Source organism: Columba livia, chromosome 3 (genome assembly GCF_036013475.1).
Source record: "Columba livia isolate bColLiv1 breed racing homer chromosome 3, bColLiv1.pat.W.v2, whole genome shotgun sequence".
NCBI classification, from domain to species: Eukaryota; Metazoa; Chordata; class Aves; order Columbiformes; family Columbidae; genus Columba; species Columba livia.
In genome coordinates, this window is record NC_088604.1 from 72,050,948 (window position 1) to 72,075,282 (window position 24,335).

Here is a 24,335-nt window from a genome sequence, read left to right on the forward strand (position 1 = left end):
GGTAAACAAGATTTACTTTGTTAAAGTCCACAGAAGGAAGATAACTCTAAAAGTGGCTCTTGTGTCTCCCTCATTCTTCTTAATGAAAGCAAGCTTACTGTTTTATACATGTAGCCTTTCAAGCTTCCTGTACTATTGTATATCTTTGCATCTGTTGATTTTATTCTTTTGGAAGCTGGCCTTTTTGTCATCTTTCTGAACATGATTTCGTTAGTGTTTTATAAAATCTGTCAGGTATAGGAACATAAGTAGAGAAAACATGTTGAAAAGGTTTATAACCAGTATTTATTCTCTAAGTAGCCAAGGTGAACACTTACTCTTTCTTTACTTTTTTCCATCATACAGTCTGACTTTTTGTTAAAGTTTTGTTGTGATAGTATGACAACAAAAGGTCTAAAGGGTAGCAGTATTCTTCTGTGTAGCTCTTCAGCACTGCATAATCATATTAGCCATCTTTCATTACTATTTCAGTGGTTACAGTAAGAGGGTGGCTGTGTATAGGTGTCAAAACTAACTTCTCTGTCTTCTGTAGCTTAGTTTGCAGGTAGTCACTCTGCAAGGTCAGTAGACATTTGGCTTGCTTTTGACCAAAAAGACCACAGTTACAAGTGAGCAGGGGTATAATTGAGCAACAAATTACAGTGAATGTGAATTAAACAAAGCATCCCTAGAGCTACATGGCAGAAGTCAAGTGTTACTAATTCTCCAAGTTATTACCTCATAATAACTAGCATCCTGAAGATGTTGTTCTGTTATTAAATTCTTGCAGAGTAAGTGTGTTCTATCAAATACGAAATAACAATTTTCACAGTGTGTGATTCATGTTGGGTACTTTATCTCTGGTAATCAAATCACATTGCATAAAGAAAGTGGGTATGTGGTTGAATCAAGCAGAATTTTGAGGAAAATAATATTTTAATTTCACTTGAAATAATATTTAGAAGAACAATGGGATCATCAAGAAACTTTTCAGCATGTATTTAATGGATCGCATCTTAGACTTCTAGAGTTGCATTGTTGTCAGAAAGTCAGATAGTAAAAGTAAAGGACCATGATGAATCATTTTCAGTTTTACCATTTCTACAAAATGGTGTTTTTTTCTAAAAAAATGTATTTTTGTGCTCAAATTTCTAATGCAATTTGAAACATCTCCAAAACAGTAACATAATAATAATGATTAAAAACTATAGTTTGTAGTTTGTATTATAAAATATGGTTGTATTTCATCAGACGTATAGCTAGCAATCCATTGCATGGTGTTATAGGCTGATTTAGAATATTTAACTCTAAAAATCTGAAAATATTTAAGGGAAATCAAAAGCTTTCAAACATTGTAGATTGATCGAACTGAGGCCTTTTATTTGTCCTTGAAATTAATTGTACTTTACCAACATATTTACCCAAACAACTGAAAATAATTCCATTTAGAGTAAAAATGGAAGTTAGTTTTTCTACCTTATTGAGTTTTTAGCTTATCTGTTAATAAAAATGCAATGCTTTCAATTGTAATGGTGACTTGTGTAGTAACTCAGAACTAAACAGAGCCACCAACCTAACTCAGCAAACAGTAATTATATATAGACAACTTTCTCTCACTGTTGTATGTGAGGTAAAATGTAGCTAAGAGTAAAATAGCTGAATATTCTATTACAAAATGTTGGCGTGTCAGAGTTTCTGTTTGTATTTTCTCCAAATGTTGTCAAGGAATGAGCTCTTGTCTGCAACTCATAAAAAATGGTTTTATGTTTTGAGTTTGTTTTGTTTTTGGTTTTTTTGAAAAATCAGCATGTTAAATAAAAATGTATCCTCTTAATCAGAATGTATATTTTAGTTATACCCAGTGTGGCCTAAAAATAAATAATATATTTACTATAATGCCATTATAGTAACATTTGGTGCATCACTTACAATGCTTTTACAGGATTTAAGTGGTAAGTATACAGTTCCACTAAAGTTTGCATTTGTAGGGCTTTTGCATGAGTGTTTTATGGAAAAAAAGAAGGTAAGAAGATATATGGAACTTAATATTTTCCCTTGCTTCATTATTTTTTTTTTCAAAATAATCTAGATAAAGAAAACCGCATTACATCAATTACAAACTTATGTTTTTGGGAAGACACAAAGCTATCTCTATCTCTCAGAATGCTTTTATACTTTAATATCTAACATCACTTTTTGTATTGAGCTACATGTACACAAATTCCTGACCTCATGCATATTTTCATTTTCTTGTAGAAGTCAAATGAGCTGTATATAAGCATAGGTGATCATTTGAACCCAGATCGTCAGAGATCTTGGTATAAATTAAAAATTATTTACAACATTTAGGGTTTGTCTGTAATCAATAATAAATGTCTGTAATCGTAATAAATTACTCTGTATTCTTGTATTAGCACACAGAGATAGTCATATTCACAGTTGAAGTTACTTTGATCCCTTTCTCAAATTCTGTTGTCATACCATTTGGATGTGTGATAATTTAAAAATCAAACTAAGGCATTTTCAGATATGTGAATGAGAAAATGTGTATGCAATCTTAAAGCAAATATATAGTTATTTGTTACCATGCTCACATAACTTATTAGGTTACATAGGCATGCAGACATCATAATTAAGAATTTTTAAAGAGCTTAACCTTTTAGCATAGAGAAAATTTAGCCCAAAGATTACTTTTCCTAGTTAAAAATTTTGGAAAGTAAGAATTCATAATGGCAGTATTTCTTGTCCTCCTTCCTCTTACAGCTTTCATAGCATAGCTTGGTAGCTAATAGGGGCGATGCTCGCAACCCTAATACTTAGATGGCGTAACCTTTTCCATTTTAATAGATTCTCACATTCTTTGCTTTGAGAAGCTGTCACATTTACAGTGTTTGCAGCAGATCTTTGGTGTAATTAAACCCTTCAGGCTATGGTGTGTTTTTGTAACATATTCTCTTCAGGTTTTGCTTATATAGAAACATGAATGTTGAGATTTCAGTTCTTGCTTGCAGAAGAACTGTGGCCAACTACCAGAATTTTGCTGCATCAAAATTTGCAGGCAGACAGGCATCTCTGCTGAAGTGTTTGACAGCTCTCTGAGCTGCTTTATATTGGAAGGGGTGAGACAGGAGCCAAAACAAACCACAATGTCACATCTAACTGGGCTTTATCCTGTCCCTGACAAAACTGTCTGCAGAAGAAATAAAGCTCAGTTCCCACTCCCAGCAGATTTTTCCCCATGTCCAAGGCATTTTGTTCCTGTGTATAGTTCCCTTCCTTTTTCCTCCTCCTCTGCCTCTGACAAAAGCACCATATGATCACGAAGGTATCTTAATATTCAAACAAAAACAATGAGAGGCAGAGGAGGAGGAGAGTGAGTGGTTTCATTTGCCAAAGCTAGAACTGTTTGCTTGTTTGCTTTTTCCTTTAAAAGAGCACATAGGAGGGATTATATAGGAGCAAATATTGTATTAGTTGTAAAGCACACCACATTTAGGAAATGCCAGATTCCAGATTGCCAGTGATAACTTAATTGCAACTTCTTTCTGTGTTTATAGTATGCTGTAATTTTTAATAGTGTTATAGTATGCTGACTTGTATTATTTAGTCCTCAGGATAAACTCAGAAGGGTCAGAAATGAGATTGCATGCACAACATTAAATCTGCTGGGTTTAGATTACTGTTTTATCTTGCGATGTTAAAATCTTTTGCTTAGTTACTATATGTAGACAAATGAGGCAAAATCTAATAAGCAAGTATCTGGGAAGTAAATGTTTTAGAAATGTGTGTATGTCAGATGTATTTTATTTCAATTATTTGGGAAAATAATAGATCAGGAATGCTAAAATTTATTTGGTCATAAAATACTGATGATGGTAGTGATTAGCAACTGAAGTTAGAAATATACTTTACTATTGTTGTGTCCATTCATCCAATAAGGACAGGAATTTCTACTTGTAGAATTAAAAGCTGCTATGTGTTATGAACAAAACAAATTTTAGAAAATGTTTTGGAGTTCTTTTTATATAAAATGATGTAACTCAAACTCATGGTGATGACTACCCTTATATTTGCGTCCTTTACTGTATGCAGATTAGAGTTATATTTATGAGATTATAAAAGTTATAAATTTTAACACATTTACTCCATTGAAGCTTCCCGACTTCTTCATGGCATAAAGACCTTTTTTCATTTTGTCTGATTATCTTTGTGATTCATGCTATTTACATTCTGTAAATTCTGGCTAGTTCTGTTCACAGATCTTGTTCCATTTTTGTTTGGTAGTTCTCAAGAGGCAAATTAAGAAACAGGAGAAAAGCTTCTGTGAATTACTTGTCCTTTCTTATGACTCAGGCCCTTCTGACAGTTTTTAATATTGTAGCATTTTCCTTCTGCCCATACAACTCACAGGGTGTTTGACTTCCATTTTATTCTTCATCTGCCTGCAGAAGGGGCTACCTTCAGCACATATTTGAAGAACATGACATGTGTATGGTCTCTAAAATAGGTTTCCAGCTGATTTATTTGTTGATCCACCCTTCTTTCCACATAATTCTTTTCTGTGTTTCTAAATCTAGTTTCCAAAGGGGGAGAGATAAAGCTAGAGTTACTGTGGACAATAAGACATGTTAAAGGAGCTGGGGTTGAGTACTGTGGAGGAGAGTACAAAACAGTAGGAAACGCCAGTTTGGAATTCTCCCCATTCTTAGAACAATTTGTTATTCTGTATTGCCGCGGTAGAAGTGTTTAAATTTGACCTTAAAGAACTATTTAACATTCCAAAGAGAAAAACTAAACAGGAAAACTTGAGTGCTGCTGCTTCTTCTGGAGCCCAGGAGTTAAAATACAGAGTTGTATGATTTTGTTAAGGCCGAAGTACATTTAATTGTTTTCAAATACGTATGTTGTTTTTTGAAGATATACACACAAAGATTTCACACAGGATATTGCATAGATATTTGCTGCTTTTCTAGTTATTGAGAGGCAGTAAGTAATTATTGTTAAAATCAACAGTTTTTCTTCTGTTGCTTCTCTGTAAATGGAAAGCCATTTGATGTATATTTATATTACATTTTGGGTGAAAAAAAAAAAAGCAGTTGTTAAAATCTTCACTTATAAAGTTAAATTATATGCATTTTGTAAATTTTGATATTTTTTTTTTAAAGCCTGATCTGCAGTTTATATGCCAAGAATATATTACTCTCTAAAATGGATTTTATGGGGTCTTAAAAATAGTTAAGAAAAACTCTTACATAAACTTTTGATTGACTGAATTGCTAATTAAATTATTAAATAGACTTTCTCTAAAAATAATAATTCTAAATAGAGGCAACTGAAATTAAGAGTAAACAGTAGCATTTCTTCTTAGAAAACATATTTTCAAAAACCGAACTTTGTCTGATCTTTCATTAGTTATATCTTTAGCCTCCAAATGTAAATTATTTCAGTGTTGGATTGACTTATTCTGAGAATTCTAATTCCAACTTTTATTTTTGCCCCTCATCAGGCATGTTGTAACCTTTTATTAGAAAAAAAAAAATGTTGCTGTCTTGAGCTAATGTTCTAAGATTAGCTCTGAATAGTTCAGCTTATAAATTTGTTTTATTTACATGTCTATGTGTGTGTGTACTTAAGGAGGATTATTGATATGATAATAAGAAAAATCTCACATGAACCCCAATGTTAGATTTATTGCCACTGTATAGAATTGACCAGAATTGAAAGGTTTCAAAACTAGCTGTCACGTGAAAAAGCAATAAACTGGTTCATATGTACCTGGAAATAAGGTGGGGGGGTTTTGTCTGAACCATGCCATCTCAATTTCTGCACTCATTTCTTAATTCTATATTATATTTCTTCATTTATACCCAATTTTTGAGTAATTTCTTTAAGTTAGGGTATTACCACATAAATTTATGTCATAAACAAGTATAATTTAGCTGAACAAATATTGGCATTTCTGTACTTTTCAAATTCTAGTTGATTAATCTGTAGTTGGACTACCAATTAAGTATCTATACTTGATTTTCCCAGAAGGAAAGCATGCACAGCTCTTTGAACATGTTCTATTGCCTTAATTTATAAAGGTTACGAAAGTCAAAAACGTAGAAAATAACAACTGTGCATACTCAAGGACTGACTCTCATGGCTGGCTCTGATTTCAAATCATTGGCGTGAAGAAATATTATTTTAAAAATACATGTTTTTCTGCCATTCCACTGTCTCTAAACCATTCACAATAAATCTGCTTGCAAACATCTTTAAACAAATATTATTCACATTTATGGACACTTGGTATTTTGAGGGTGCTAAACAATTGACTGTCTGAATAGCTTTTTTCCTTTGGTATGACATTCTTAGGTCGTCAGTCAGGAAAAAAAAAGAGATTATTCCATTCATTGTGTATTCTGCTACTTCTAGTATCTCGATGTAGTGATCTTTAATAAGCTATTCACTTAGCTGTCTATGGGAAATAATGAACTTCAGTTACCCTGTAGATCTAATTTCTACTTGCTGTTTTATAGCATTTCTTCAAATAGTAGTCATCCAGACAAATCTAGTTTTGAAAGCTTCTTGAAGGCTAATTACGTATCCTATACTGAGATGCACAAGTAAATCGTAAATCAGGACATAATTATGAAGTTTAGTAGAGCTAGAAAACCAAGAAAAGGAAAGTTGAGAAGGATATTTTTCTTACCGCAGTTGCCATTCTACTTAAAGTTCCATGATTAACATAACTGGAATAACTCTGGTAGAGATTTATGCAAACCTATAAAAGATAAATGCTGATTCCTAAAGATTTTTGTATTGGAAAGCTGCCATAAAATACGCAGTTCACTAAAACATTTCCTGTTAATTTGGTGTGGCATAACATGACTTATTCTCAAATATAAAATGTCATTGTAATCATACGTTACTGGAGTTTCTTTTTCCTCATCCAGTCACAAGAGAACTATAACTGATTGGTACTTTGCCAACAATAAGTCCTTGTCTTGAGTCTGGTTTACTCTGTGATGGTGATTGTATAACATTTATCCTTGAAAAACCCTTGGGCTTGCATTGCCTCTTGAACCAGGTACTAGCTGTTTGATTAGGCATTGTAATCATCAAGAAGCTCGGCAAATCCCAATTATGGATGTAGAATGCAATCCTAAATTTTAGACTTTTAATCCCTAAGGTGGAAGATGGAATCTGCAGCTTAGTCACTAAGCTCCCTATATAGCATCTTGAGGGTAAGTGCCATAAAAAGATTGTTCACAAAGCTTCTGTTCTGAAGAGGTGTCTCCTGTGTCTATTCCACAGGAAATAGGAAACATAAGGTGTCATGCAGTATCACATCAATTTAGATTCATCATCTCTGGCTTAGAGGTGCAGGGAGGTACCCTTATTCACTTGAATTCAAAAGACTGGAGAGTTTTTCAGAGAATAAACAGCTACCAGTATCCAATATTCTTTGAACAAATGAAGTCATGTTCTGCTCTCTATGCCATGGCTACAGTTGATATTCCATATATAATGAACTAATGTTTAGAGATTTTGGCTAACAAGCGAGAGGTCTAGATTTGATTCCCTTAGACTGAAGAGATTCAGGTCCGCTTCTAACAAGAACATCCATATATACATACATATCCTTAAACTTTCCTATTGCTTTCTGATATTCATGTCAAACAGGAAAGAAGCCAGAATGAAAAGGTTTCAGCTTTTACATTTGGCAGGAGTTGTTTTAGCATGCTGAATTGGCAGAAAAGTAATCCCTCTTTTCCCTAAAAATGAATATAGGTTTTTGATTACTTAGTGCATGGAAATGGCTTAGCATAACCAGATCTAAGGCAAGAGAGAAAAAGGAAGCATTGCACCAAATATAAGGTTGTTGTGGAACAGCACCTTTGGACACATTTAAAAGAAATTTTAATTAGATGAGTGAACATATTTACCTCTGTCTTTGCGCTATTTCCTAGCCTTTTATAAAGGTGTTCATGTCTTAATTTTCAGAAATAACTGACAACTTTTTAAGGGTTAAGTAAAATATCATTATTAGTTACTGTGATCACACTTTAAGAAAAGCAAGTGAAAATACTATACATAATTAAAGAATGAATTGGGAAACATGATTATCTTAAAAATAGTAATAGAAAAAGTGACTGGAGAAGTAAATTGCTGCAGTATAAATGTTTGATTCCCAGTGTCAGCACATGTTACTCCTTTTTCATTCTAGAGACATCCTGGAGTGGATACTGGCAAGTTTACTTAATATATTACTCGATTCATCATCAAGATTCTAGCTAGTTTCAAACGAAGTTTCCTTTATCTCAGCTCAAAATAGTGTGGTATACATCTACCATTCAGTGAAATGCAAACTAGCTGGTTGAACAAGAGGTCCAAATTGAGAGAACAGGTTTACTACAGTATTTTCAGCACCAAAGAAAAATATTTTGTCATGCTCCCTTTGTTAGATACTTAAAAGTGCAAGACAAAATGTCAAAATATCATTTGAGTACAGTATCCATTTTTGTTGTTTTCAACTTGAAAATATACTGATAAATAATTTTCATGGCACAATTACTTGTGAATACAACATTTTGTATTGTTTGCCAACAGAAATGTAATTGAGAACATATGGTAGAGCTTTGTTGGAAGGGCCACTTCTGTAGTGCATTTGTCATGTCATTTATTTTTATGAATTTCAAAGTACATATTTGAAACTACTTTTAAAAAGCTATTGCAGTAGAAACTTGCAGAAATGCTAAAAAATTTATAATCCTTTTTTTGATATTTAGTAATACCAACAAAACAGTCTTTCTACAATGTAACAAGATTTTAAAATAATTTTAATTTTGTTTAAAAAAATATTATCATTGGACTTGGAGTAATCCGCATAGCAAAAAAAAAAAAAGAATATGTATGGTGAGGTATTATGGCAGGCCAGCTCTTGTTGAACAAAGATAGAGGTTCAGGGTGTTCCAGTGCTTGTTCACAACTGATGTTGTCATTAACTGTTTTATCTTATGAGCTTTGATTTTCATTATTTTATTGAAATTTCATATCCAAGCTAAAAGGAATGTCTTAAGCTCCATGTTTGTGCTAAGATGCTGTCTTCATGCAATCCTTTAAAAATGTGTGGAATCAAAGAAATCATTCACGAAAAACAAGTGTGGTGTAATTTTTTGTTTCGGTTATCAGTAACACTGAGAGATAACCCATTTCTCCTGAATTTTGATGTTTGTCCTAGAGGCAGTAGAAAAATCAAATGCATTTTAATTTATATTATCTACACAAATCTTAAATGCCCTTGATTAATAAAAATAGATGTGACAGCAAAGGATAGCTTTACTTTTTATCTATTATAAGGACCATAAAAACAGTGAATATTATGTCTCTAAGATGTTTCCTGGGGGATCAAAGAATCTTCTGCACTTTTTTAAGACTGACCTATCACCTTGAAAAGCAGTCATGAAGGAGAGCTGCAAATGGAAGACCACTGTCAGGTCAGCTTGTCGTGGTGCTGACAGGTCTCTGATATAAAACCCAATTTACTGTTTAAGAAGCACATCCATTATCCTTCTGATTTTAAAATAGAACATACATCAGCAAAATGATAAAAGAAAGTGCTTAAGAATTATGAAAGTCAAGGACTATTTCATATCAGAAAGTCACAACCTTTTTTGCATATTACTGATTAAAATTACAGTGAATGTTAATATTCATCTGTGTCTTTTTTCCTTCAAGAAAGTTAAGAGTTTACATCAATTGGACTTCAGTCATTGTAATTCTGCTTCTATTATATTGTTATTTGGATTAGTCAGCCATTACATTACTCTTTATAGGAGTTGAAGAGGTTTTTGGAAGTGTGGGTAATTTTAGGCGAACTGATGTGTCAGTTTTTGGGAAAAAGATCTGTCTTTTTGATCCTGAAGAAAAAAACCTACCGCCACCAAGCCATTTTTTTCCTATCATTAGTTTTAAGCTTCATCTCCATTTGCAATTTGGAATCGAGTAAAATTCTTAAGTTTCCTGTGTAAAGCAGATCTCTAAGCTCTTCTATAATATTTAATGCAGTTTCAGTTCTTGAAAATGGAAAGTTTAGGCGTTATTGAATGGGCAGCAAAAAGCAAAAGCATATAAATTTTTTTTACTTCTTTACTTTAATGGATTTAGATGTTAAGTTGGATGTCCTAAAATAGTAGGAACAAAGCACCAATTATATTATTGAAATGTGGATTTCTAATATCACAGCAGCGCTTTCACCTTTTAGAACCAGTGTCATCTTACTCACGAGATTTTAAAATAGCTCTTTTAGCTTGTGCCTGTATTTGATAATACATTTCTTCCTGTCCTTTTTTTTAACTTTTATTGCTAGAGTTAGGGGTTAGCTACATAACATTTTTGTGTGTTCTTTCGATTTTTTTAAGAGTTTGCCTAGACTGCTTGTAAAAGCATTTCTTTACATCAGTAGGCCTTTAAATTCCAGAATGGCTCTAAAATCTTATCTGCATTTTATTTTAGTTTAACTTCTGCTGGTAAATATTTTTAAATCATTAATTTGTGCTGTGACCAGTGTAGCTATGTTGCTTTTGTCTTGAGACTCCAGATAAGATGAGAGGCAATAATCAGTTTTCAAAGTTCAAATATATTTAATTAATATTTCTAAAGTCTCAGGAGATCCTCGTGTGAAGTAATTTTTAAAGGCACTAAATAATTGTAATTTTAGCCAACTGGCTCAAAATTTGTTTTGTTCACTTGTTATGTGTGTGCTACTATAGTCTGTAAAACACTTAGCAATTCCTTGTTTCTTGAAGACACTGTGATATTATCTAATTTATTTTATTGTTCTTTAATTTATAATATATATTATTACTGTATAAGTCTTCATAAGAGCATTGCAAGCAATTGTTATGTAGACTTATTTACAATATGTATATCTTCATGTTCATTGTTTTCATTGAAAGACAACTGCTTTCTTGGAACATAAGTAAAGCTGCTCTAAAAAGTGAAAGGAGCCTTGTACCTGCACCTGAATTTTACTATCAGGAAGCTGACCTACCATCTTGGTAATTAGTCTGATGATAAAAGGAGGTCATCTACTGCAGATAGCCTTTAAACTGAGTTTTACTAAAAGGTACCAGATAGCCATTCTTTTTCAGAACATTTTTTTTGGTTGGGTTTTTTGTTGTTGCTGTTTTGGTTTGGTTTTGGTTTTGTGGGGGTTAGGTGTAGTAGAGCTTTTTTTGAATTACTGTAAAAAAATTCAAGTCCAGTAACAAAAGTTGAATTTTGTGCACTTTTAATTTCATAGAAAGCTTGAAGAGGCTGTACTATGCTTCTAATGATTGACTGAGGGACAAAAATCTTACAGTGAATACTATATTCTTAAAAATTCTAATGTCAAAATAATTTAAATAATAAAAAATAAAATTTATTTTAAAATTTCCAAAATGTAACTCTGTTCCTATAAAGCAAATTTTGTAATTTTCGGCAAGATACATTCTAGTCCCTGTTGACTGAGTTGCTTAGTTGTGTGATTTCCTGAGGCTTCCCTACATGGCTTGTTTGAGCTACTACAAGTGTTTCAACAAAACGTATTTTAAACAGTTCAGTGTGAGGTTATACAATCTGCAAGCAGGAAACGCAGCACAAATGTGCAGAGTAGGATCTATATGCTGAAAAGCAGGGATTCCAAAAAAAGTCTATTCTATCATGAATGTAATAACAGATAAGCAGCAGTGGACTGTGGTCTTGTGTATAATGGACTGATATGAAAACAAAGTTTATAAATAGAGACTGCATGAAAATTAGTTTGCTCATATATATAGCATCAGCAATTGGGGATAGGTCATGAGGATGATTTATTGAATGACATGTAACTCCATTATACTGCAAGACATATGTAAAGGGAGTATTTACCCTTTTATTGTGTGCATTTTACATTTTTCCAAAGTATAATTATTCTAGAATAATTATATGCATACTTTCCTCCTAGGTGTGTTTCCATATGGAGTTGAGGAGAAAGAGCTTCTAAGAAATAACTGTTCTAGATTAATTAGTGCATATTAAATATTTTGGAAAATTTCCAACTATATATGAGTGTTAATGATGTACCCTGCAGACTTCATCCAGAGCCCGCTGGATTTAATTCCCCTTCAATGAAATTTTTTCAGAATTACTGAGCCAGCTTTTAATATTTAGTAGAGCAGATAGAATTAAGGGAATCTGCAGCGTTGAATAGGGTTTAGTGGAGTATTCGGTTGATTTATCGAACTCTCAAAAGTGCTACATTGATTGAATTTCTTTGTAGTTGTCTTACTCCAGGGTGAAAGGAGACATCCTTACACTCATTAGCATGGGTGCACATTGCAGCAAACATTTCCACCAACTTCCTCCAAAAACAGCAGTAAATCCTCCTTTCTGCAGGTATGATTCAATGAGCAGGTGAGCTCACAGGACACTTTGCTTCTGCCCAAAAGAAATCTTCACTATTTCACAGTTTTTTCTCCCCTGCTCCTCATTGTGCAGCTTGTCTTCTTGTACCATCTCTCCTGGTCATTTGACACTAGCATAAGCTGGTTTGGCCTGCTAACCCAGCAGAAAATCTTTTTTCTACTTCATTACTTTTATGCCATATTATTGTGACAAATCAACTCAACCAGTAAAAATCAGATGTTGGGAGTTTGTATCTAGCAGCAGGGAGTGGAGAAAAGGGAAACTTCACCTTTAAGCAGTGGTGAGATGTTAGATGAGGTCACCTCTTTGTGTGGAAATGTTAAACAGCAAAGCAACTACTGAAGTTTGGCATGACAGGGCTCAGAGAATGCTGACAGACGTGATTTCCTACTTCAAGCAATGGAGTTAAGGCCCAGTGGAGGCTTTTCTATAATCGCATCGAAATATTAAAAAAAAGGTCTGTTGAAGATTAGTTCTTTGTTAAACTCATGATATTTATCAAGAATTGTTCCTTTATCTTCTAGACTATTATTGATTCTTTTTTCTTCTTTTTAATACACTCAGATTTTACTGCATATTCTATTCAGGTGTATTGGACAAAAATGTTCAGGCTGTGTGTGCATGCACTCTGTCCCCTTCCCTCTCCTTCTCACACACACACAAAATTCTACATTAATCAAATTTCTTTTATTTGGTGATATAGTTTACGATATAACATATCCCATATATAATATATCTATACTCTATTGTTTACTCTCTGTAGTTTTGATTATCTAGTTAAATACTTTCTCATTTTCCCACTCCTAATTCACTGGGGTACATAAACCGGTGGATTGGACACCATTAATTATTTTCAGTGTCATTAACTAGAAGCAGAAAAATTTATTACACTGACATGAATTTAATTTGTTTTGTACCACTTTCCCATATTCACTTTTTTTTGTGGATAAATTATTAAAACTTATTTTAGCTTTTTTATTAGCAAATCGTCTCTTTCTCAGTAAGTTAGCATTCCCAATATTTTCTCTGATATTGCTATCATTTTAGTTAAGTTTCTTGCCTTTTCTCCAAAAATAATTTTATCAGAAGAATTTTAATCTGTTTATTTTGTTAGTTCTTACTTTTATATCCTAGTGCTGATTGGATTTTTGGGAACATCCCCAGGCTAGCTATTCTTGTTTTCAAGCATAATAGTATTCTCATCCTTTTCTTGAGCTCTTTTTGAAAAATCACCCTGAACATTTCTAGTTATTTTATTTTTCCAGTAAACTGTAATTTATAAAGCATTCATTATTATGCCTCTAAGTTTTTAAATAATTTTCCAGGTTCATATTGCAATAGTATTGGAATATTCTATGCTCCCTTCCTCCCAAAGAGGGTACAGGAAGCCTCCTGAAAATAACGAATCAATGAAGATGGAGGAGAAGATGAGGCACAAACCAGTCATACCTCAATTCTTCAACCTTGTTTCAGGCAGCTTCATTCGTATGCTGTCCCATTGGTTACAACAGTCAGTACTTACTGTGACACTGCTGTTTCAGAAACAGTCATAGCTTTCTCAATGTTAGAGGCAGGTTTTCTTCAAATTCGTTGCAATTTTCTACTGCATTTTTATTGGAGCAAAGATTTGTTGTTGTCATGGTTTAACCCCAGCAAGCAACTAAGCATCCCACAGGTGCTCATTCACTCCCCACCAGTGGGATGGGGAGAGAATCAGGAGAGTACAAGTGAGAAAACTCATGGGTTGAGATAAAAGCAGTTTAACAGGTAAAGCAAAAGCTGCGCATGTAAGCAAAGCACAAGGGATTCACTCATTAATTTCTCCAGGCTGAACAAACCAAGTGACTTTAGCTTCTCGTCATGCAGCTTCCCCTCTAAACCCTTCATCAACTTCATGGCCCTCCTCTGGACACTCTCCAGTAGCTTTATATCCTTTTTATACTGTGGTGCCCAAAACTGTACACAGTGCTCTAAGTGAGGCCACATCAATGCAGAGTAGAGGAAAAAAACAGTGCAGAGTATTGAGGAATAATTTCTTTGTACATCACTTTTAAGCAAGCTGAATCTTTATTTGACCAGAACTTAAGCTATTTTGTCACTGAGCTATAGTTATTGTTAAGATTTTCTTAACATTTTTATCAATTAATTATTTGTTCTAAGATCATACCATTTTTCATTTTGCTGTCCTTTCAAATGTTGATAGTACCTGGGTTGTTTGGGTGTGTGCACTGTTCTATCTGAATAAGAAAACTGAAAAGAAGATTGCTAGCCACCAGTTTAAGGTCTATCTTTGTGTAAGGCATCAGCTTTTCCAAACGTATCTTTAAATTAATCTGCTTCTAGTCTTATATGCAAGGAATTGATGTTGCACCCTAATTACAAAAGGATCTGCCAAAATTCTTGAAGACTGAGATTTGAGAATCTTTTGTAACTAGCTTAGATTTAGCTACCAGATCCTCCAGATTCATCATTGATTTTGGAAACTAAATTATATATTTCACCTTGTATTCAACTTCATTGTAGTTAATGTAACACTATGCAATTTGTTCTTCTTTGTCAGAGATTTGTGGTGTTACAAATTATTTTGGCTTGTTAGAAAAAATCTTCCTAAGATATAGATACCTTCTGACTTCTAAGCATTTTATGCCCTATGCCCTAACATGGCAAAATTGCATTTGTTTAATGATGCTCCTGTGATTACATCTTTCCAAGTTAGTGTTCTTGTTTACTTTAAACAGATCCTTTCTTAAAATGGGATATGCAAACTGTCAGAAATATTCAAAGAAGTAGTCACACAGATGGAATTCTTATGAGGAGAGTTTTTCTTTCCACTTAATGATTTACATATATCATGAAAATCGACTCTTATTTGGTGAGAGAGGGAAGGTGACTTTTTTCTTCTTTAATTTTGGGGGTTTATTTCCATTTTGAGATTATTTGTCAGAGTTTTTACATAATTGCAATTATTACATAATAGAGTGTTACTTATTGCTAAACAGTAGGTGGAGAGTTAAGTCAGCACTCCATGGAAGCTGACTTCTGAAAAGTGTATCATTTTATAGCATGTTCAGTTCCTATGCTATTGTTTTGTGCACGTTACATAAAAGATATCTTTTAAAAGTTTAATCTTCAAAAAATAATGGAGAATTAGCTCTAGTGTATCTAACCTGCTAAAAAAGTTTGAGTGATAGTACTGTTCCGATGGAAGTATTGAAAATTAATTTCTATGTGTGAAAAATGAACATAAATATTTGGAGACATTCAGTACATATGTTCACATATTGCACAAAGGACTAATTATTGAAATTGCTAGGCTTTTAAAATACTGGTCTTTATTATGAATACACATTATTCTGTTTATTTTTTGAGAGATTAGGACTCGGTATTTCCAAAGAAGACACATCTAAAAGTTATACAATATGGCTTCTAATATCTGATTTGTGTCAATATCAGTTGTGATTAGTCTGATAATCTCGTATATCCTCTTTAATCCTCTCTAAATCCCTTTATTATTGCAAACTCCAGTCTCTGACATCAATGTTTTCATTATGCCAGTTACAATCTGGATTAATTTAGGAAATCTGTTTTTCTAAGTGATTGCATGCTCTGCCTGTGCCTCTTTGCAGTTTCTTTTTGTAGCAACACTGTATAATTCCTCTGAAGCATCTTTTGCTGAGATTTTTAAAAGTTGTGATCTCACCAGAAACTGTAAGATTAGTTTCTTCCTTGTGTTATTACTAGCTGGAGGTATTTTTGATTGATAAATATAAACCAAAAGGTGACTGATTACATAAACCTGAGATTTTAGAGCCTCATTTTTTCAGTAGTAAAGGAAATAATTCATATCAAGTAATTCACTCAATGAGTTTAAATGAGTTTACTTCTACTGTTCCAAAAGTGTTTATTACAATATCTGAATTCCCTCAATCTTATTTATTGCATTGATTTGTTATGTAAATATTTTCAGCAACTTGGCAATGAATTTTAATGAGAATATTTGGTTTTATACTAAAACATTATTTCAATTAGGCGAGTCTCCTAAATAGGGAGAAATTGTTCAATTCATTTTAGTTAACACAGTGACTGCCTAGCAAAAGACTATCATTTCTTTTGAAAAAGAAAACACAGTGCAGAGTAGAAACTTCAGAGATTAATTTAAGACTATGACTTTTCCATACTGGACAATAAAATGTGAGATTGCAAGAAGACAAGGCTCCAGGCAGACCTTATAGCAGCCTTCTAGTACCTGAAGGGAATTACAAGAAAGCTGGAGAGGGACTTTTTGTAAGGGTGTGTAGTGATAGGACTAAGGCTGATGACTTTAAACTGAAAGAGAGTTAATTTAGGTCAAATAAAAGGAAGAAATTTTTCACCATGAGGCACTGAAACAGGTTGCCCAGAGAAGCTGTGGATGCCCCATCCCTAAAAGTGTCCAAGGCCAGACTGTATGGGGCTTTGAGCAACCTGGTCTAGTAGAAGGTGTCTCTGCACATGGCAGGGGGGTTGGAACTAGGTGATCTCTAAGATCCCTTCCGACACAAACCATACTGTGATTGTATAATTCTATGATTCTATACTAAGTACTTTTGCATATAAAATGCAAAATGTAATATTTGATCAGCTGAATATTTTAATTCTTTTCAATAATCTCATAAATTCACCAAGAGGTCTGTTACCAGTCAGCTGTGATGCAAATAATTGTTCATTGGACTAGAATTCTTTTTTACAGACAGAAACTGTCCTGGAAAAGTAGATGTTGTCTTTACACCTTCTTATTAGAAACTATTTCCATATTAAGTTTCTAGAGAAGTCAATATGACAATAAGGATAGAAAGTTTGAGCTAGATGTTTGTAATCAATAAAATTAAAAATCAGCAGCAGGTAAATGTATTCTTCACAGTAAGAACAGCATTAAAATTAAAATTCTTATGAAAATACTTCGTTGTATTGAATATATTATGAAATTTCAAAATTCCCATCAAAGTTTCTGTTCCTTCTGCATCTGTCCACATCTGAGGAAATTTATTTGGTGAAAGACAGTACTGAAGTGTTCTGCTTGTTTCCTTTAGAAGTTCCATCCTCCTGAAAAAAATGCCTCAGCTGGTAGGGAAAACTTTCATTTAGTGGTACCCATTTTAGTTTGTCCTGAATTAGTATCATTTTTTAAAAAAGCAAAATCCCTATTTTTGAAATCTGTTTCAGCTCTACTCAAATGATAAACACAGACATCTATTTTTACCATTAAAATACTGCATATTCAGAAGAAAAATAATGTGTGATCTGCCCTTAGCTTTTGCCTGATATCAGAAGAAATAATTGATACAAATAATTGATACTAGTTTAATAACATTTTGTGTAGCTTGTATGGATTTTTTTTCTGATCTTGTCAGTCTTAAAAATAATTCATTTTACCAAGGCTGGTGATGCATTTGGAGCTTTACTACCTGTTTGAGCTACAAAATATTTAAACTCTTCAATAACAAACACTCCACCTTTCAGCAAATTTCCTAGATTGATAGATGCTGTTTGATTACTAGTCCTACTGCACTGCTTATACAGTTCCAAGGCACTAATATTTGCAAGACCTTGAAATAAACTAGTAAAGGCATTATAAATATATCCTTTTTAGTTTAGTCATATGACTTCCTTCTGTGCTATGATTAGCTGCAGAACATAACTTTATTCTGCCTTCCATCAGCGTTATTATTAGCAGCGCTCAGTTGACAGCTGAGCTGTCAAATTTTGTATTACTGAAAATTAATTCCTTCTTAAAATGTTACTAGGTCTGATAACTAAATAGTTACTGCTCACTCATCTTCCACATCTTTACTTCACAATTACCCAACTATCTTTTCTTTCCGAGATGGTCTAACTGATATATATAAACTAAATTATTAGCAATTGTTCTCAATTTCTGTTTAACTTTGAAATTGCAGCTTCTATTACAGACCTGAAGGAGGACTTGTGTCTTGATTTTGGCAGTTACACCAATTCATCTAATAAAATATATTCGCCCTATCTGCAAACCTTATTGCTAGATTATTTGTACACCTTAAGTCTTTATATGTGTTGCTTGGATATGTCAAAGGTCACTAAAATTTAAATCATTGTAATAGGTTAGAAACAAAGTAGTTTACTACATAAGTATCTTTACAACCATTATTTAATGCATAATCTTCAATTTCTTGGTTTTGATATTTTGAAATCTGTATCAAAATGAGTCATTAGATTTTGAAAATTATCAGGAATGAAGAGATGGAAAGATTTTATATGACTGAGTTGTTCATCTTTGGCAACAATAATTTTTTTTGTTGATCCTCAGTTAAGCAAAGAATTCATACTTGTGCTTACCTTGTAGTAAGCTGAGTGAGTTAAGAAGAAAAAAATGGATGAAACGATGAAGCCTAACATTTTACTACTAGTTTCCAGTTGCCACTCCGCTGTGGTTTAGAATGTATTTTTTACTCTTCACTGGGTTTACATCTTCTTTAGGTCTAAGGGAAAATAGATAGTATTTTTCTGAGAAGAGAGACGCCACAGCTATGGGCACCAAGCTGCTGGATGTGAAGCCAGGCCAGCTGTCTGTACCAGGCAGCAAGGTCGCCAGCAGTCCACTGTAGTGTTTTAAAGGTTACAGTACACTGAAATACTGTAGAGATATGGACTTATCACTCTTCTCTTCAGAGGAATTCCATTATTACCTTTATTATTGCGCTAACTGCCTCTTCAGACAGTGAAGTGTGTAAGAACCTGCAAAATTACAGTCACCTGCATTCATTGCAAGTTTCACCAGAACTAAAGTCACTCTGATGGCATGGTTGCAAAATGTCTCTATTGCTGAGATTAGCAGAGTTTTACCCTGAAAATTTATTCATATGTTACCAAGCACTGCCAAAGCCTCCAGGCATGAATTTGGATTTGAAAGACGTGCTCTCATCGCCATAAACAGCAAGGAATTCTGGAACTGTCCTGCAGCAAAATAGTGACTCATGTGGAGTACAAATTGAAACCTGACATATAAGAAAGCAGACAAAAGACTGCTGTTATTTGTAACTGCTGTTCTTTGAAGTATGGCTCTATAGGTGTTATTCACAGCCCCTTTTCTCTCAAATCTGATAGAATCTCAAAATTTGAGGGTTGAGAAGAATTGGAAAAAGCACATGCTGCATCACTGATGGACATCCATTTTAAAAAAAAGCTAGAACTCAGTGCAGACAAACTTCAGAGACAAAATATTATCTGGATTTCACTGCTCAGTCTTACAGACACCTACAACATACATATCAGCAAATCACCACAACAAAGAAAATCCATTACAGGAAAATAAGTTTTACATTCATCACCTAACCTCATCTGCTTCATGGTGTGTTTATTCATATAAATTGCTATTAGTGCTAGTAATTTGGCCCAATACCCTTGTGTTTGATATCCTGTGTTGACAGAAGAAAAGGGAGCATTAGTCCAAAGGGGTTATTCTGACATGATTAGATATCACAGTTCAGACAAATATGCTGTTTGGCTAGTTTCTAGTTGAGATATTTTTAGCATACACTTTTCCCTTACTCTGTACGGATAGTTGCTGAAAGACTCAATCTGTAAAATCTAGGAGGAATATGATTGTAGTGATGCTGGAGTAGTGAAAATTTAACATACATGGTGCAGTATGGAATATAGAATTATTGAATCCTTGAAGCTGGAAGGAATCTCAAGAGGTCCCTGGTTCAACTTCCTGCTTAAAACAGAATCAGCTGTGAGATCAGACCAGGTTGCCAGCGGCTATACCTAGTCAGGTCTTGAAAATCTCCAAGGATGGAATCTGGACAACCTCTCAAGAAAACCTGGTAGAAACTGTCGTGTTTCAGTTCATGTCTTGTCCTCATTTCATGATACATTGTGAAGAAGTCTGGTTTGGACAAAAGAGGCAGTGAACGGAGGGAAATTAGGACCAAGAAAAGATGAGCTTAGTGGTACTAGCAAAAGCCAATTTCTCAAAAGCCTTGCTTGAAAAGGTTGGGTCACAGCACCGATCCAACAAAATAATACCAGTGGGCATTGCCAGAGACAAGCATGAGTGCAATGACTTTTAAGAGCATTAGAAGAATTAAAACAAATTGAGAGAGAATAAAAACTTTACAGGATGAGTTTGGCTTATTTATTTAGGGGAGGCATGGACTTCTAAACAAGAAATATAGCAAAATCATAGCATAATTTAATTTGTAAGGGACTTCTGGAGATCCGTTTGTACATCTCACTGCTCAAAGCAGGGCCAGCCTCAAATTTAAATCTAACTTAAAAGGTCTAGTAGGTTGCTCATGGCCCTGTCCCCAGTCAAGTTTTAAGTATCTCCAGGGGATGGAGAGTCCACAAGTTCTCCGGGCAACCTGTTTTGATGTTTAACCATCATAATAGCGAAAACTTTTTTCCTTGTACTTGATCAGAATTTCTAAGAATTTCTAATGTCAATGTGTGTATTGCTGTAGTTATTTTTAGTGCCATTGATAGTGGCATGACTATGACTGGCCTTAGTCTGGGAATTGCTGGCTGCAGCACTATGAAGGACTGAAGAGTCACTGACTTGCTAATGTAAAAGACTGGTGGCAGAACTGGTAATATTTTGTATCTCCTTGGATCTCACCCGTAAAACAGCAATATCTGTCTTTCTTTAAAATAGTCTGAGTTCTGTTGAAAAAAGATCGGTGTATGTGGATATTATATCTTTCCCAGAGAAGAGAAATTGAGAGTGCAAAACCAATCTTACTTAGTACACAATACTAGAAGTGGGATAGAAGAATAGCAAAAGATATTTCAGATTATGTTCTTTACATGGAATCGATGGGAGATGGCCTAGACATGCCAGCTAGAAAAAGAAAAAAATAAAAGGGGAGAGAAATGTCACACACTGGCTGTTGGACTCGAAAGCAAATAGGATGTTAAAACTTTCAAGGGTGGTGCAAAAAGAAAAGGTTGTTAGTTTGGTAAGAAATTAAGTTTGTGTTGTTGATTTGGCTTTCTTCAATGAACACTGAGGTTAAAACATTCAAAGTTGTAAGATTCTGAGGGAAGAGAATGCCAGATGCTAAATAATTGGATACAAACTACCAAGGAGCCTTCAGACATTCATATTTTTCTTACTAGCAATCTAGGACATAACAATTCATTTTAAAAGGAAATATTTTTCTTCCATTACATAATGCATGCATATATATTGTTGTTTGATCACAAATATCTGCTTCAGTTGCTTTTTTAATTTTTTATTTTTGCATGGTTTGGAAAGAAATCACCTTTTCTAAAATATTTCTAAACATTTACTTAACTTGTAGTATTTATAGAGAGGTGTATTCTGTTTTTTCTTAAGCTATAGTAGAAGCTTGGGTCTCCTGATTATGGAAGCCAATATGAACTCTACCTGAAAAACAGAAAGATATAATTTACGTCAGAACTGTAACAAAATTTTTTCCCACCATGTCATTCCTCTTTTGTATGCTAGAATACTATTTCTGTGATTTCAGTGGAAGTACATATGAACTCTCTCTCTAGTTCACAAATGAATGTAAGCCACAATTAATGCCATAGATTGTGAAGACTGTGTCTGTAAATCTTATTTCATTAATATTTTAACTTCATTATGCTTTTTATTAGTTATTGCAAGATATTGTTACTTAATTTGGATATATGCATGTCCTAATGACTAGTTAACAGTAGGCAGATGTTATTTTTACCTTATCAGAGAGAATAGTCAGCATTAGTTAATGCAATTAGTTAATGCCTACACTATTCTAGCAATGGAATTGTGTAACTTATGTGATTTAGATAAATAGTTTTAAATTTAAATGATCTACCAGATAAAAGCATTATATTACAGTGCCTTCCACTTTTACTTTTGGTCCCCTGACGTTTGAATTCTTGTTCGCCACTGATTTACACTTTCATGTCCTCTTCAATGTGCATGTGCTGCATATTCTTGAGATGATAGTTCTGAAGCAGTAGGAAGGTAGAGGAAAGAATAGAAATGTTAATACAGTCCACAGAATTTGTTATGATTTAACTTCTGTCTCCATGGAGGATATTTGCCTGGGTCAATGTGATACATCCTGAAAAACAAAGAGATGACAGTTGTTGATTTTCAATATCAAAATATCCATGGAGTTAAAGTATAGTGAACTCAAAAGAAGAGGTTTTAGATTACATTGTTCAAAGTAATTGTAGCAGTTTGCTGTTCATGGTACTAGATTTTCTGATGCACTCTCTTCTAGTATCTGTATTAAGGAGCTAGGACTCAATAAATAAAAAATACCCACTGAACATTTCCAATTACTAATTATCAACATTAATAATCAACCTCTTTATCACCCTAGTCTATAAGGTATACTTTTCAACCCTTAGTGCAGATAGTTTATTTGGTTTTGGGACAATTACTTTTGACTAACATATATTGCCAGTAATCTTTCATTTTGATTTATCTGTACGGTTTTGAGACAATTTTCCCATTTGGGAGTTTTATTAATAGTTTTATTATTAACAGTCTTCTCTAGATACTATGCGGAGCAGTTTCTTCATACTTCCAGCTTAATTTTTTTTCTCTTTTTTAGTTCACTGACAAATTTCAGGAATACATTTTCTAATAAATACTGTTTTGTGCTGGTATCCAGAAGGTCAAGCCACTAATCTGTGACACGGAAACCCTAGATTTTTGCAGAGTTACAGCTCTGGGATAGATGCATTTGGGGTATGACTTAATCCTTATTTAATCAATCAAATAAATATTGTCACGAGTTCTAGAACCACAGTATGTTGTAGTAGATGTTGAAAGATTTGAAATTCATAGGAACTACTTGTATACAAATATGCAAATAAAAGATAAAAATAACTAGATTAGGGCACTCCTTGTTGGAACTAGATACCTTGACACCTTGAACACAAGAGGTTCCACTTAAATTTGAGAAGAAACTTCTTCTCGGTGAGGGTAACAGAGCACTGGAACAGGCTGCCCAGGGAGGTTGTGGAGTCTCCTTCTCTGGAGACATTCAAAACCCGCCTGAACACGTTCCTGTGTAGCCTCATCTAAGTGTTCCTGTGCCAGCAGGGGGACTGGACTAGATGATCTTTCAAGGTCCCTTCCAATCCCTAACATTCTGTGATTCTGTGATTCCAGTCCTTGCACAGAATAGCATATATAACACATAAAACTGGTACAGCTACATCAGAAGTTTCTAGGATAAAAGCATCCTAATACCATGTAGTTCCATGCCTAGGGCATTCTCCCTTTCTGCCAGAACCAGCCCTTTTGTTTTGCAAGGAGTCTGAACACAGTAAATTGGAGGTGTCAGTTTAAACTGAAATGAGTATAAATGTGAATGTTACAATGCAAGAAAGTGTGATGTATTAGACAATTTGGCTGAGAAACAGCATAATATTTAAAAGATCTAGTTTTATTCTGGAAAGCTTGGCACATTGTGCATACCTTTATGCCATTGTGCATACCCTTGAGTTTTTCCTAAGTAGAAAAGTCCTTGTTAGTTTTTGAGAATCTTCATATCACTAAGAAAATTATCCTTAAGGTATATGCATTTACTGTGTAGGTAGTTACGGCTAGTTTGATAATAAAATATACTGAAGATACTCTGTTTCTGTTCTTTTACTTTACCTGTGAGTATCTTAATGCTTCTGTTAAGCTTAAAACAGGAGAAGGTTAAGATTCTGCTCCCATCAGCACCCTAGCAAATCAGCTCCTCAGATGATGAGGACTATAAGAGGAAATAATCGTGATGAGGAAAAGAAAATACACGGTTGGTCACACTTCCTGGAAGATAAAGAAAAAAGCTCTACATCTGTCATGGGGATTCTTGAAGTGCAAGGAATGAAATGAGCCCCAAAAATCTGTAAAAACTGTGTTCTGACTAGAAGATGTGCTCCAATGC

The 24,335-nt window shown here is 33.9% G+C and overlaps 1 protein-coding gene and 1 long non-coding RNA gene across 12 annotated transcripts in view; one reads left to right on the top strand and one right to left on the bottom strand.

Moving 5' to 3' along the window:
- The window catches only part of PACRG (parkin coregulated), a 232,957-nt gene that overhangs the window by 17,490 nt on the left and 191,132 nt on the right, over positions 1-24,335 (top strand). The window lies entirely within an intron of this gene.
- Positions 11,847-24,335, bottom strand: part of LOC110363376 (uncharacterized) — a 49,294-nt gene continuing 36,805 nt past the window's right edge. For 7 of the 8 annotated variants that reach the window (XR_010471447.1, XR_010471444.1, XR_010471443.1 and 4 more), the window contains one exon: positions 11,847-22,508. This is a non-coding gene — a long non-coding RNA (uncharacterized LOC110363376). The remainder of the gene's footprint in view (positions 22,509-24,335) is intronic. The other variant, XR_010471448.1, reaches the window with a different exon arrangement.